Here is a 15005-nt window from a genome sequence, read left to right as displayed (position 1 = left end):
ATTCCTCTATATTTTTTTGTAATTTATGTTTTAAAATGTTAAGGACGATGTTTTAAATAATGTTACATATGTTCTAAACTTTATAATTTGTGTTCTAAAAATTAAGTATAATGTTTAAAAAAAACTAGTAAATATCTGGATCATTTTTGCATTTGTTCTATAATATAATTTATAAACTCATGTTCGAAAAAACATAATGCATGTTCGAAAAAACATAATGTATGTTCTAAACTTTTTAGTTTGTGTTCCAAAAATGAAAATATATAAACTAACGTATGTTCTAAAAAAATATGTCGTATGTTCTAAACTTCATAGTTCGTGTTCTAAAAGTTAAAATATATGTTCTAACGTATGTTTAAAAACATATATCGTATGTTCTAAAATTTATAGTTTGTGTTCTAAAAATTAAAACATATGTTCTAAATTTCATGTCATAAGTTCTAAATATATCGTATGTTCTAAAAATATTTATATGATTTTATTAAAATATATAATATATTTTTATTTTTAAAAATATAGTATTGTATTTTTTTGGCATCAGAGACACTTAATAATATATAAATAAAAGAATTGTATAATGAACAAACTAAAGCAAGTGTATTTTTATTTAAAAAATATAGTATTGGATTTTTTTTTTGCATCAGAGGCACTTAATAATATATAAATAAAAGAATGGTATAATGAATAAACTAAAGCAAGTGTATTTTTATTTAAAAATATAGTATTTGATTTTTTTAGTATCAGAAGCACTTAATAATATATAAATAAAAGAATTGTATAATGAACAAAATAAAGCAAGTGTCCCAGCGGTAGTGCGCACGCTCCACTCCCCTTACGCCCCAGCCCCAGGTTTGATAATCTAAAGAATTATTTAATTTTATAGTTTAAGAACTTATTTATTAAGCGTTTTTTTTATAGTTATAATTGTTTAACAATTTAAAATGTTCAATTAAATTAAAAAATTACTTATCTTGAAGAGCTAAAATATTTAACTTAAAATTTTAAGTTGAACATTATATTTAGCCATTGAAAAACGGAAATTAAATGAAAACTTTTAATTCTAACTTTATCAAACAACACATAATGTTTGCTAAAATACCATAGGAGCTATAGGCTCATTATGCTTGTCTTGATGATCATGTTACATTTATAATTATTCTTGACTAGTAAGATTAATTTACTCCAAAATTAAGTTTTGGCATCAATTTACCCCTTTAACTTGGCATCTAAGATAAAATTAGCCCCGGAAGTTGGCTAGTAAAATCAACTTAGTCCAAAATTAAGTTCGGACATCAATTTGGCCCGGATCAATTTAGCTCTTGAAGTTTTAGCCCAAAATTGTGCTTGGGCATCAATTTGACCATTCAACTTGACATATAGGATCAAATTAACCCAAAATAACATGTGTTTATATGTGATTAGTAATTATTTGACACATGTCAATCTGGCCTAGTTTTATCTTAAATATCAAATTAAAGGACCAATTTGATTTTGGGTTAAATTAGTCATATTAGAATTCTCTATTTTTTATCCAAACCTGGCATATTACAACTACTAGTCTCTATTAGACCTATTTATGAATCCACGTACCCGTCTGTCCTGCCCAGACCCGTGTCTATTGAGTCGGGCTTGGGCATGAAAAATTGTCTTTAGGCTCAGTCTGAACCAGGACCGTTAAAATCCGTTCTTTTTTGGATGGATTTGAGATTTATAAAATTAGCACGGATCGACATGTCTATTAGTAGTAATTAACAAATTTATATATTTATATATTAATATTTGTTTTAAGTATTTAATTGATTGGGTTTGGAATCTGATTTTGAATCCAAACCCGCTTAATTAATAGCAGACTAGATTTGGTTTAGATTGAGCATACCTGACCCATGAACGTCTGTCACACTCGACCCTAGACGACCTCAATCGACATCGGGCGTGAAATAGAAAGATCATAATCAATACTTAGGAGTCTCCAATTTAACCAAATATCATTATATTACAATTGCAATACCAAAGTTCTAATCATAATTCTAACAATAAGCAGCCAACTTCCAAACCTCGCCTAATCGATCGGTAACCTTCTCTATATCCTGTACTTTCTGACCTAAAAACATTAAAACATTTAAAAACGTGAGACAAAAATCTCAGTAAGAAACTATTAGTTATAAAAACTAACTTTACTTAACATAGCTACATATATACATTTATAAAGGGATTTAATCAAAACCTTATAAAATATACTCAAAACTTAAGTTTATAAGATAGTCATCAAAATCTTATAAAATATACTCAAAACTTAAGTTTATAAGATAAAATTTGTATGTGTGTATCCATCCTCGAATTCCACCTGCGTAGATCATAACATCAATCATAACAATATCGAGATATCTCATTTATATCTCGTTCCTTGCCTAACAGTTAGGACTACCAGCCGTGCACTCTGGTCATACCGCCATTAGATATGGTCTTACAACTTACAACTCCTACCCCGGGCAATCCTAGATGGACAAAACCATTTTTATCTTTCAAAATATCACAACTCATAAAAAATCACATTTGGACTTCAATCCAAAATAATAACAACAATAACCGCAACAAATTTCTCAATCCAAAAACAATTCGTAAGAAATCATCAAATTCATTTTATTCAATATATATATATACATTGAAACCAAAAACATATATGTATATATGTAAATCAACGAAATTAAGCCTTAAATCAACATAATCAAGTAAAATCTGAAAATCACATAGAAGCATAGTCAATAGTTTCATTTGAACCATAATTTCACAATAAAAAGCAAAATCATGAAAACCCCAATTTTACAAAATACCCATATAACCTTAAAATATCACTTTCTGAAAATTCTTTGATTATATATATATATATATATATACATAAAACTCAAAATATAGTTGATAGTTACTTACCTTGGCTACTAATTGACCCGATCGATTTTTCTCTAAATTCTGTCTAAGACGTTTCCCCTTCAAACATTTCCAAAACTCAAAAACTCTTCGGTTAGGACTTAGATCTATGTATCAGGATACTATATTTTAAATTTCGAATGATTCGGACGGTCGAATCTCCGTAAATCAAAGAAACGGTTCAGAGAAAATTGATGAATTTAAAAAGAATATATAAAACGAAAAGAAAAGAAACAGAGATAGATAGATAATCTCTGCCTCTTCGATTTAGATATATACCAAATTTGGCGAATATCCAGTTTGGTCCTCCATCTTTATATAATCTTTTAAAAATTATTTTAAATTTTTAATTTACACCTAAAACCATCAAATTAACTACAAACTTTTCCTATAGCACCAAATAAAAATTGTACACCTAATAATTATAATATATATTACTATCAATGTCTAAATTCTAGAAATTTAGACACGGACGTGACACGTCAATAGGTCTAGATAGCTAAGGACGGATACGGGGGCCTGGCTATGATGGAGATGAAATGTCTTTATAAAGCAGTTCGAATGCCACTACCCGCACAGAACCTATATCTCAGGTTTGAGGAATGGTTCATTCTCCAATTAAAATTGCACTAAATAAAGTAAGCCAAGGACCTCAATTTTCATAAAAATGCAATACTTTGGAATTCTCTCTGTGAACCTAATAAAGTATGTATTGCTCATATGTTGACTCAGGGTTTGGAGATGGAACAACAATGATGGCAGGAACTGATGCAACAAAGTAAAGTTCTTTTTTATTTTTCGGAGGGGATTGAGTTCTTCATATGCATGATTGGACTTGTTTGACTAAAATAACTTGTTTCAATTTTAAAAGTTTGGCCTATTGAGCTACCGATTTCATCCTTTATTGAAACTTGAATTTTAGAGTATTCTGTATGATGTAATAGAGCAGATTGCTTAAGCATGGGCTTACATTGTTGACCTGGGACATTTATATGGAATTTAGCAGTATGCAGTAAGAAATTTGGTTTTCTTAGCAGTATGCAGTAAGAAATTTGGTTTTCTTTAAATATTTCTGTGATTTTTATGGTATGGTGATTCCAGACTAGAACTTACTTGACTGTGAAGATGTTATCTTAACACTGAAAATGGATGGTTTATGATGAATCTAGGAGCATTTTTTTAACTGTGGAGAATTGAAACATGAAATTTATTCCTTTGGAATGGTTTGTGATGATGTTTCATGGCAGTGTGAGTTATCCTGGCAGTTTCAGCCATTTGGGTGGCAAGATAACCGCTATTTAGGTGCAGTTTTTAGCCCATGGATAGCGGTCGGCGCTACTCCGTCGAATAACTCTGGAGTTTTTAGAAGATCGGTGAATGATTATTATCTGGGGCATACTTATGGAGGATTTAGAAACTTTGTTAATCCACCTTTTGACACTTCTAATTCTAGTTTTACCCATACTGTTCCTTCTGGTAGGCTTGAGCTTCAAAGCCGAGCTCAAAGAGATAATTATCAAAGCTTAGTTGTTCATGTTAAGAACTATGATTCAAAGGGTTTTTATAGGTTAGTACATGATACTTACCAGGGATGGATCTACAATGGGGGGCAATGGGGGCACTTGCCCCCACTAACATCTAGAAATTATTAAAACCCTATGTCTACGTAGTAATTGTTTGAAATTTGATGGTTTGCCCCTCCATTCTTTGTTTCGTTTGCTGTGTTTAGGTTTAGAGGTTGAAGATGAGGTCTGAAGGCATTTGTTTTAATTTTTGTTTTCTTCCTTTTTAACAAACGATATCGTTTCCTTTGAGTGTGGAATGACATCTTTTAAGAAAGGGAAAAAAAATTAAACCCCAAATCCTCAAATTAAACGCAGAAGTTCCCCATTTATCCCCATGTTTTGCGATAACCAATCCTTGAATTGAATCCCAAATCCCCAATTCCCTTAAATTGAAAACTTCAAATGCTCTGCAATCCCTAAAACGGATGATCATCACTCATTTCCTTCTCTGTCCGTCCTTCCAACTTCCAAGTCTTCTTTTCTTCCCCAGCGTTAGTAGCATGCAATTTTCTTCACTCCCTTTCAAGTATGGTATAATTTTTTTTTTCCAAATAAGTGTTACTTGTTCTTCTAATAATGATTTCTTATGATTGTGAATTTCATTTTCAATTAGGAATTTCTTGTTCTTCTGCTTTTAATTGATTTAATTATGTTTATGGCGTTTGGATTAATAGGAATAAGGATATTTTTGCTAATGAGCCATTTTCCTTTTTTTCTATTTTATTCTGCAATTTTGTTTGGTTGCTATGTTGCATATATTCAGTTGAATTAAGGGTGGTTGCCTAATAAATCATTTTGTTGGATTTATTTCATTCTTTTGAAATATGGCATGATCATATTCGCTCCTAAATATTGTATAATTATGATGTTTGTATATTTATCAAAGTTATATGCGTGACTGATCTACATTACATTCAATATTTAAGTAAAAGGCAATTTTTTTAAAGCTATTCGCACCAAACTAAAAAACAAAACTATCAGTGTAAGAAGAATGTCAAAAACCCTTTAAAAGTTAGTGCTGAAAAATAGTTGTTCAAAATGGTCTCTTTTGGTTAACATGGGAACACTCTAGTCCTTACAAACCCTCAAAAAGATCCCTAGATTAGATATGCATCATGAGATTATGAAAATTCACCATCAAATTAATGATACCAACATGTTTAAGACTGCACGAGAAAGTCCATCTTACATTTACACATTCTCACTCTTAGATCCTCTTCATTGAATTGTGTATTTTTGTATATGAAAGAGAGAGAGAGGCAGTGATTGGATGGGACCAAGACTGGGTGTTATAAGAACTCAACTATTCTGACCAATGCATCCTAATTGAGATAATTTATATATTTGTATTGATTTTTTATAAATTTATTATTTTACACTACATGTATAGTTTCCCCCCCCCCCCCCCACTAGTTAAACTTTATAGATTCGTCCATGATGCTTACATATCAGTGCTGTTGAGATACATAAATGATAAACATTGGAATAAGTTACCCATGGGCCTTTTATTTCTTTCTTTTTTTCTAGTAAATTAAAAACCACCTAATAGATTCGACCCATAAGCTTAAACATCAAAATATTAGAGTGGTAAGAATAAAGTTATTTTATGGCCTAGTCACATTTCAACTTTAATTAATGTTAATTTAATTTAGCAAGTGCCTCTTTCCACTAATATGTTTGAATGGAAAGTTTTTAATTTAGCATTTACATCATTTTATGTTACTTATATCCTTCACTATTAGACCAGTAAACACATTTATCTAATATTTTAGTTTAACTAGATTCATAATGTCTATTTTTTTCCGTTCATGTGTATAACTTGTTTTAAGTGATGTGTAAGGAGGTTTCTGTAATTTTGTACATTAATTTGTTTCGATTTGATTTTTTTTATATTATGTGACATCAATGTTCTCCTTCTATTGATCAAATCCTTAATGGCAATATACTTATAGTTTAAATAATAGGTTCCACACCTTAACTTTTCTGGGCAGAGGTGTTTGTATGGAAGGTCAGAAGTTCCACACCTAAACTTTTATGTGGCCCAAAGTTCTGTTGGTTGACACATAGGATGGAATTGCTTTACGTTTTACTGAATTTTTTTTGTTTCTTCCTTTTGTTAACTTTGTTTAAAGGTTAGGTACTATAATCAAATATCATGATAAACCTATTCATGAGTTCCTTTTTCACAATAAGGACAAGGATTGTTTCATATGGTACGTAACATCCTAAAAATTAGGGTTATAAAATAATAAATAAATTAAGATTGTAACAATTAATTAGGACGGTATAATTAGGACGGTGGAATTAGTCCTGGAAATTATTTAATATAGTTTATGGGTAATAGTCGTAAAATGTCAAACTAATTAGAGGTGCTGATGGACTTAATAAGATTTGTGCCTAGATATATATTAAAAGGCTTATTAACCTATCCCTATAAGGAAAAATAAGTCATCTTCCATCTATATATATGTACCTACCGAGTGAATGGGGAGAATAAAAACAAAACCCTAGTTTCTATTGAAAAGTGTCGCCGTCCCTTACTTGAGATTTTGTTGGGAAGCAGGAACATCCATTCTCAGGTATGAACTATAAGAATCTAAATATTAAATTGAAGGTTGGAGTTTGAAAGGTTTTAATTGGGTCTTAAATTGTGTTTTACGTTTATGACCTATGTTTATATCTAGGACTATATTCTTTTTTATTTGTTCATTTAAATTAGACTTTTTATTATTTTGAGTATAAAATACCATGGAACTTTGGTTATAAGATTATATTGTATATATTAGAGTTGTTTAGGATAGTGCCTTGTAGATTTTATTAATTTGGTCCGGAGACAAAAATTATAAATAGATTCAATTTTTGGTTAGGTTGATATTTTTAAAATAATATTTCATTAACTAGATGTGGGATTTCATTAACTATGACATTCCTTCACTTTGGACATATAAATATATAATTAATTCTTCAACAATAAATAAATGATTACATAGTTGGTTTCGGATGGAATAGTTTGTTTTAGATACACAAAATGTGATCAATTAGATTATATATATATATATATATTATCATGGTTTAGAACATTAATTATTAAAAATAACAGAATTATTGAATGATTAGTAGGACTAAGTGAAATAGTATAGTAACAATTGATTTTTATTGGGTTTAATAAAGTTAATTATTTTTAGGCGACATTGAACGAGTAGACGATTAGCATTTGGGATTTAGCGTTTCATTGTGGTTGCTTGGGTTTCATTGTGGTTGCTTGGATTCCAGGTATGTGATGGTTGACATGTGTTTGACTCGTTGCATATTTATATTGACTGAGTGATTGGCTTGTGTTGTTTGTGTAAATTATGTGAGAAAGATTCAATGTTAGTATGCTTTCAGAATGATCTGCAAGTATGTTGGTGATATTGTAGTTGGCATGGTGTTGTTGGTTGAAATGTATTATTATGAGATTGGAAAATATTGAGTAAGCAAGAGCTATGTAAGTATGATAATTAAAGTGACCTGCTTTGGTTAGATTATACCCATTGGTTAAATTGTTTGTGATTGAAAAGTTGTATATAAAGAGTTGTGAATATGTGAAGAGTTGTATCCTTGATTGTGTATTTAGCACCTTGGAGTGGGGGCGGTATCCTGGTACCTTGGCATGGGGGCAATACCCTGTATTATGTTTGATATTGAGATTATGTTGTGAAAAGCTGAAAGTGATTAACCACTGAGTATACCTTTCCTTGGCTGGCAGGGCCCTATATAATTAAATGAAAAAAGAAATTGTATGAGTTATGAGTAGTTGATTATTAAAAAAGTGATTTTTCTTGCATGATCTCGTGTTATATGATGAATGTATATTAATGTTTATAAATTGCTTAATGTTGATATAAGTATGCTTTGTGTGGCAAATATATGTCAACTATCACTCATTGAGTAGGCAGCTCATCCTTTGCCACCTATTTTTCAGGAGATAAAGATTAGATGTCACACCAAACCCAAAACGGCATCGGGTATGAACGGAAAACAAGATAACGAACTTTTAACAGTCTAGAAGCCAAACATATTTTCTAATAGATAACGATTCATTTGCACTACCTAAAGTTTTATTTAATTATTTGGCTTGGACTTGATAATACATTATTATTAAGCTTCCTACGTATCCCGATGTTTTCAAATAGGAAATCAAAGCCACGTAGTTCTTGCAATTAAATAAAAGAATAATTATATCATAAAACAAAGAATCATTTGGCAGTAGGAATTGTAATAACTCACCTATATCATCACTCTTCAATATTAATTGTTTCCTAAGTAGGCCTTATGGTTCTGTTTCGTCAACTATCATACTTTGATTTATTCTTTAATTATCAACTCCTTTGTTTTCATTTTAATGGTTCTTTCTTAATTTTCCTTTCAAGACTAACTTCTAATAAGTTCTCCTATTTTCCTAAATTTTCAGCCACTATTCCATATTCATTCCATCGTACCACAAACTGATACTCTTTTTATTTAACTCCTTAATTCTTAATCGAGTTTATTAAATCATAGCTTATTTATGGACATAATTAACAACATACATCTCATTATCATGGAGCATTGAACCATTTTGATCTAACACTTAGGGACTAATCCTAAATCAGCCATGCGAATTACCTAATAAGCATTTCTGCTTAATTGAGTTTCAAATAAACCAATTGCACTTCAAAAAAAAAAAAATAAACCAATTGCAGATAACAGAACCACCTATTTCAATCCAATATTTGAGCCATTTTCCTACAATAATTTCAGCTACTGTGGTATGAAATCCCGAGTCCCCTTCAATTTGATCAACTGAAACTACTACAGCAAATAGAGGGATTAAGTAAGACACACAAGTGAAAATTTTCAGCAGCAAATAAAGTTGTTGGGAATGTTTCTAAACATCTAATATGGCAGCAAAACAATTTGTTTACTCAAGTCTAATCTGATTTTTATCAAAACGGAACAACTCCAAATCTAATACGACTACTGAACACAATTTAAACAACTCTAATCTGCAAAACCCCATGAAATCAATCCTAACAATTCAAACTCAAAACCAACTCAACTACTGAAACTACTCCTTTTATAGAAGAAAGAAAAGGACATCTAAAATCTGCCAAAAAACCCAAAATCAATCCAATTGAAATGAAAGAAAGGATATGAGCAATTGCTCATCTTTAAGCAGTGTATAGTTTCCCAGATAATCTCCCTGTTTTCGGATAAGCAAGCAGCTATGACACAAAATATAGTACCAAATATTAGACCTGTCCATTATTGATTACCAAGACAATATCCAGAATCTCTACTTAATCTACTAACTAATCCAATAGCCATTACAGAACAAATAAAGAAATGCATCCATATCTCTTTTTATTAAGTGCCATTGTTAACATCAACTTTCACCAAGATAGAAACCAAGCACAAGATAGAAACTAAGCACAGTGAATCACATTTTCTTTGGGTTCATTGTCACTCTTTTTGACAAGGACTTAACCCAGCCCAAATTGAGGAAAAATCTATTTCTGAAACAACATAAAGGAAACTCCACAACTATTCGCTTAATCCGACACGAAAGCTTATTTAATTCGTTTGAAAAAGTTGTACACCAAGCCACAGTGACTTATAAAATTTGACAACCGTGCAAAGCCACAAAAAGGATCATATCGACACTAATACGGCTTATTTACTACCAAACCTTGAACAAGTCTCGCAGATAACGCTAAGGAAAACAGAGGAAAAAAATAAAGTATCTCCATTTAAAATCAATCGAACAGGTTAAAGAATTCTACAATGTGAACATCCTAATTATGCTCTCATCAGGAAATAAAGGAGGAAACTCACAAAATACCGAAAAGAAACTGAAGACTGTAGAGTCAGAAGAGGTTAGAATACCTTATATTTTTCTTACCCGCTGCATGCCTAGATCTGGTCACTAGAAGACCTATTCATGGTCTTAAGACAGTGGTCGGTGACCATTCTCCCCTGAAAGCAGTTCGTAGTTGTTCAAAAAGAACCTGGAAGCAGGGATTAGAGCGAAACACTTTGTTTTCTTCGAATGAAAGTGAGTGAAACTCACTGAAACCACATGAATTAAACCAGGAGAATAACTTGAAAATTACCAAAAGCCAGGAAGAGGCCATCGCCAATCGAAACATAATCTTCTAAAAACAGAAATAAGGAAGCTCGTCTTATCGACGACCATGGACAGGGATGAGGGAAATCGAAAGCTTATTTGGTGCTTGGAGCTTTGTTTAAAGTGAGAGTGAGATGAGTGAGGAAGATGATGATCCCTCTACCAGCCTTGTGATTCCCGTAAAAAGAAGGACCCAGAAAGAAGATGAATCCCCCCCTCAATGAGAGTAGGCGGCTCCTTTTAAATTCCCAATCCAAAACTCCAATTGAACCCTTAATTAAAAACAAAACTTACTTGATTCCTTATATTTTCTTATATCTTTCTTTTCTTCCTCAACTTATCTAATTATTAACTTCATATTATATCTATAAATTATTAAATCTAATCCATTACTTTAAAGTTAACTAAATTATAAAATTATTTTTCACATTATACACAATTGATATATGAAAATATAAGATTAGCTCGTATTATATACTTATAACACCTAATGAGTTAATTAATAAATTTAAAAATATTATGTAATTTATTATTAAATATTTTTGGACACGGACGTGACATTAGATGTTCGATTCTCCTTCTCTCCAACTATCAGTTGCCTTGTGAGTGTTTAGGTAGGCCAATAGTGCAAAAAAATTTCTTAAGCTTAATAAATTTGGATATGGGACTATAATAAATTTGTAGGTAGCTTGGGAATAAATGTTTTGTTGAAATTTTTAGTTATTTTTACTATTTGGGATTTATTGTTTGAAATATTAAGTTTTGAGGAATAATTATGAGATGCAGAAATGCGATTTTATGAGTTTAAGTAATAAATGTTATTTGAAAACCGGGTGTTACATGGTAACCTAGTATGAACTTCATTAAGACTCAAAACCATGATTGATATCTTAATAAACTAAAAACTAGGATCCACTCTCCTTTAGCATTACCTTAAGACTAATAAATTTTAAACCACACCTGTTTGCGCTAGCTTTATTTTGTCTTTTTTTTTTTCATTTTAGGGACCAGGTTGGTTTTATGTTTGAATATATTACCATTGTTATATAATAGTAGCTAACCAGCAAATTAGGTAAGAGCAAATTGTTAAAATTTATGGCATGATGACTTATTATGAATAATAAGTATTTTGAGTCATAAAAAATGGTTTATTTTTCAACTTAAATCATGACTTAATATTAGGCTTAGACTTAGCCCCATTCTCTTATTTTGTGCATGAATTATAAATAGTAAGTATTCAAATTCCTTACCATGTGGTAATATTCATGTTCTTAGCCCATGCATTCATACACAACTTTACTATTTTATGGACTATCTCATGTGGGTTTCATTTATGTATGAGAAAATTAGCAATATCATATGCATGAATTTATAGCTTTTGGCTACTATATATACACATACAATTAATTCACGTGTAACTTATTTTGAGTTTTTGCATTATCCAAAACCATATCTTTTAAATGATCATGCTAGTTTTGGGAAGTCTTGGATATGCTTTGCTAGCTTGCTTACTGCTATATATGTAAAATTAGTAAGCCAAAGCTAAGAGATCAGTCGTAATTAGGTTGTTGGGTGTATTGTTTATATTAACATTGATAATTTACACTAATTAAATAGTAACAGTAAAGGAAGGGTTTGAGTAGCAAGGTTGCAATATTTTTTTCAAGGAATTAGTATAACCATCTCCATCTAAGTAGAAAACGTTTGTTACTTTTGCGAAGTTGAGAATATAGCCTCTCAGAGGCATAACCATTACAACTGTGTCATCACCTGGTTTCAGGATCTCATAATTGATGTCCTTCCATTCATTTTCCACTAGTTTTTTAATCTCATTATATGCCTCATCCGACAAACCATGTTGCTTTATGTAGCATTCCACAGATGCGGCAACATGTCCTCTGCTCTATTGAAACTGCATATGATGATATCTCACTTTATTAGTTTAACTTTTGATGATATATTTAAAAATAATATAATAATAGGAGAATTTAGAAAACTTATGGGAAACAATGTCATCCTGAAGCCTAAAAATGAAGGCGAAAGCTGTAAGTACGGTTGGTTGAGTTTCATATATGTTTTCTTATTTGTTTTTCAATTGGTCAATTTACAACACTCCAAGTCAATTCTCATCTAATTTAGCGCTTTGATACATTTGTTTCAATAAAATTCCAATATTCAGAGATTAATTGTGAACTTTAACCGTTTTTGTCGGGTTCTATGCAATATTTAATACTAGAATCAAATTCAAGTAAAATTGAGCCTAAATAGTGTTGTTGATGATTTGAATGATATTTTCTTAAAGCAAATCTCCTAGTATTTACAAATTATTAAATTATATATTTCTAAATATGCGAAACTACAAGATTTATTTTTATATTTCACTAACTTTTCCGATTCAAACAATAAAAAAGAAATTTGATTTTTTTCTATTAAGTGTTTATAGTGTTAAAAGGATCATAAAATTTATTTTTCTAAAAGCATCTCCAATGGGGTATAATGCAAAGCTCATTATACTCCATTGCATCATACTCTCTTATTGATGGAAAATGTTATCCATCAACTGGTTGATACGTATCAACTGGTTGATGCACTGCTTTTTGCTCTCATCGGTTGTTGATGGCAGCAAAAAGCATTTGATTTTATATATATATATTTTGTTAAAGAATTTTTTATATATACAAATCATGCTATATTTTGTACTCTTTTGTCTTTTCACTTGTCTACTTTTTGCACATAGAATTAGAATCAGATTATATTTTGTGCTATTTTTTTACTTCCATCAACATTTTTTTCTGTTATGTGCTTTTTGCACTTTTTTTCCAAACTTAATTTATTCTTAACCTATAAATTAATTGACTTGAGGATAAAATTATTCTTAAAGAATTAATAAAAAAAATATAATTTGATAGTGGGTCCCATATCATTGAGTGATTGTAGAGTTTAACCATTGGAGATGGATAGTATAATAAAATAGAGTTTATTGAGTGGAATTTAAAATGATGATGTATGATATATATTGAGTGGTTGTTAGTATGAACCATAGATGCTCTAAAGTAACAACTTATTCAATGGTTAAATTTTCATATAAATCAAAAAAGTTGAATTGGACATTTAGAAGAAAGAAAGAAGCTTGTTTTTGGAAACTAGGGAATGAAATATAGTAAATTCATTATTTATAGATTTTCTAACAATAATAAAAAAAAGTTATGTACTCCAAATCTAAATTATACAAAAAGGTTCTTAAAAAAATCCATACAAGTTTTCGCATATTAATATGTAGTACCTTCATTAATTATCCAACTAATCATGATGGAACAGTAAGGATTGTGTATACTGCAGCTATGTTTTAAGAATACAATTAGAAGTTGATGGATTACTCTGTTTGTTTTAAGATTACTCTGGTTGTATGGGGATTCCCCATTACCCGTGGGGATCCCCATGGGGAGGGGACGGGGATGGAAAAAATCCTCGAATCGTTTAATGGGGATTCTCCGAAACTGTCCCCGTAATAATTGGGGAGGGGATAGAAAATACATTTTTATCCATGCCCCGCACCGTTGCCACCCCTAGCTATTATGAGTTATGAATTCCTAGTTTGGTTGCTTTTAATTCTTACTTTACTTATGAGTTCCTATTTTGTTGATATTAGTTAGTTTGTTTCTGGTTTCCTAGTTATAAATTCCTAGTTTGTTTGCTTTTAGTTATGTTTCCTGCCTTTTTAGTTCTTAACCAATTTAACTAGTTGTACCATTTTCTGCCTATATTTCATTTATAGTTGCAAATTTGTAAAGTAGTTAATGATTTCAAGGGTATTTTCTTGGCAATGATGCTACGAATGTTATTGTAATTAATTAGTTTCACTTTTGCATCTGTTGAATTTCATACTAGTTCATTAATTATAATTCGACAGATAATAATTGCATATTTATAAATATTTGATTAGTTAAAATTAATATTTTGTAGGCATACCAATTATGGTTTTACAAATTGGTCCATTTCTTCTTGTAAGTACAGATCCCTTTTACTTACCCATTATAGACTTATAGTATGTGCTTTTTGTTTTTTTATTGGCTTGCGATATTCTCACGAGTACAATACTTAATGGAGAGCAGCAGTTATTGATGGTATTTCTTCTCATAACTGCCAACGAAAGTTGTCCCCAACCATAAACTTTTGAGCACCTTGCTGCTGTTCAAATCTGCATCTTCCGCACATCATAGTTCTTCAAAATAGAGTTGATTTAATTCAATCCATAAACCTCTATAAGCCTATTCAAAAATTTGTTCAGGTTGGCACCAATGTTCCTTCTATGGTCTGAATAGTAAATAACTATTTGATATAGCTATTGCGTCTGAACAGTAATAGAT

General features: G+C 30.6%; 1 long non-coding RNA gene across 1 annotated transcript; it reads right to left on the bottom strand.

Moving 5' to 3' along the window:
* Window positions 1-1938: 1938 nt before the first annotated feature.
* LOC136224241 (uncharacterized) lies at window positions 1939-10945 on the bottom strand. Its single transcript, XR_010686339.1, has 2 exons — window positions 10398-10945; window positions 1939-2101 (listed from the first exon to the last, which is right to left on the bottom strand). It is a non-coding gene; the product is annotated as an uncharacterized lncRNA (long non-coding RNA).
* Between the last annotated feature and the right edge of the window lie 4060 nt (window positions 10946-15005).

This window comes from Euphorbia lathyris, chromosome 3 (assembly GCF_963576675.1).
Source record: "Euphorbia lathyris chromosome 3, ddEupLath1.1, whole genome shotgun sequence".
In the NCBI taxonomy this organism is placed as follows: domain Eukaryota; kingdom Viridiplantae; phylum Streptophyta; class Magnoliopsida; order Malpighiales; family Euphorbiaceae; genus Euphorbia; species Euphorbia lathyris.
The sequence above is the reverse complement of the archived record's forward strand: the minus strand, read 5'-3'. Positions and strand labels throughout refer to the sequence as shown.